Source organism: Oncorhynchus masou, unplaced genomic scaffold (assembly GCF_036934945.1).
Source record: "Oncorhynchus masou masou isolate Uvic2021 unplaced genomic scaffold, UVic_Omas_1.1 unplaced_scaffold_6648, whole genome shotgun sequence".
Lineage (NCBI taxonomy): Eukaryota > Metazoa > Chordata > Actinopteri > Salmoniformes > Salmonidae > Oncorhynchus > Oncorhynchus masou.
In genome coordinates, this window is record NW_027013094.1 from 14,124 (window position 1) to 15,990 (window position 1,867).

The 1,867-nt window shown below is 44.2% G+C and overlaps 1 non-coding gene across 1 annotated transcript; it reads right to left on the reverse strand.

Moving 5' to 3' along the window:
- Nucleotides 1–1,242: 1,242 nt before the first annotated feature.
- Nucleotides 1,243–1,318, reverse strand: trnap-ugg (transfer RNA proline (anticodon UGG)). Its single transcript has one exon. It is a non-coding gene; the product is annotated as a tRNA-Pro (tRNA).
- Between the last annotated feature and the right edge of the window lie 549 nt (nt 1,319–1,867).

Consider the following 1,867-nt stretch of genomic DNA (forward strand, 5'->3'; position numbering starts at 1 on the left):
GTCAGACCAGCGTTGAATGGTTCTCGTCACTGGTACATCCTGTTTGAGTTTCTGCCTATAAGCTGTGACGAGCAAGATGGCGTCGTGGTTGGATTTGACGAAGGGAGGGCGGGGGAGGACTTTGTATGCATCGCAGAAGTTTAAGTAGCAGTGGGCGAGAGTATTAGCCCTACTTGTCATGCAATCAATATGCTGATAAAATGTAGGTCACATTGATCTCAAATTTGCTTTGTTTAAATCCCTAGCAACGATAAATGCAGCCTCCGGTTATATAGTTTCCAGTTTACAAGGTCCTTGAGGGCCGTCTTGGTGTTCGCTTGAGGGGGGATGTACACAGCTGTGACTATAACTGACAAGAATTCTCTTCGTAGAGTGGAATGATCAGCATTTGATTGTAAGGAATTGTAGGTTGGGTGAGCAGAAGGACTTGAGTTCCTGTGTGTTGTAATGATTGCACCATTAGTTGTTAATCATAAAGCATACACCCCCGCCCTTACTCTTCCCAGAGAGGTGTTTATCTCTGTCGGAATGATGCATGGACAACATATCCTGAGAGAGACATGTTTCTGTGAAAAAGAGAATGGTACAGCCTCTCTGGAAGACAACCATTGCTTGAATTTTGTCTACCTTGTTGTCAAGAGACTGGACATTGGCGAGTAGTATACTTGGGAGTGGTGAGCGATGTGCCCATTTACAAATCCTGACCAGAAGACCGCTCAGTCTGCCCATTCTGCGTCGCTGTTGCTGGGATTAGTTCCATTGTCCTGGGTGGTGGTCCGAAGAGATGATCTGCTTCGGTAAAGTCGTATTCCTGGTTGTAATGTTGGTAAGTTGCTCTTTAATCCAATAGTTCCTCCCGGCTGTGTGTAATAAGACTTCAGATCTCCTGGGGTAACAATGTAAGAAATAATAAAAACAATAAAAAATACTGCATAGTTTCCTAAGAAACCGAAGCGAGGCGACCATTTCTGTCGGCGCCATCTTGATCATCTAACGTATATCACATCCAGAGCAACTTACAGGAGCAATTAGTGTTTAGTGCCTTGCTCAAGGGCACAACAATAGACTTGTCACCTATTCAAACCAACAAACTTTTAGTTACTGGTCCAATGCTCTTAACATTGTATATTATCTATACATTGTCACTTTACAAATTACCTTGATTAAATATATCCCATTTAGCAGACGCTTTTGTCCAAAGCGACTTACAAGTCGGCTGGGGCCACTACTTTTACATATGGGTGGTCCCAGCGGGAATCGAACCCACGACGCTTGGCGTTCCAAGCGCCATGCTCTACCGACTGAGCCACACAGGACCAACCTGTACCCCTCACATTGACCCGATACCGGTACCCCTGTATATAGCCTCGTTATTGTTATGTACTGTACATTTACTTTTTGATTGATACATTTTTGTTCTCACTTTAGTTGATTTAGTAAATATTTTATTAATTCAATTTTTTGAGCTGCATTGTTGGTTAATGGCTTGTAAGTAAGCATTTCACGGTAAGGTTGTATTCGGCATTTGTGAAAAATAACGTTTGGTTTGAACCACCAGGCTGCCTGCCGCCCCTATAGAGCAAAAAGAGGGTCCATCTTTGGCAGGAGAGAGGGGCTATGGTCCGACTATAGCACCTTGTGCTTGTCCCTTGTTTCATCCCACATCAATAGATTGGGATTTGGTTTTGTAACTGGTAGCACAATGAGGTAGTGTGTGTTGTGTTGTTGGCTGGTTAAAGAGGGTGCATAGTGGACACCGTGGTCTGCCAGAGATTTCCAGGACAGAGAGAGGAAACAGGACCAGACCTCTGCAGGGTGCCATTATCTCATCTCCCTCTCTCTCTCTCTCGCTCTCTCTCTATTTCTC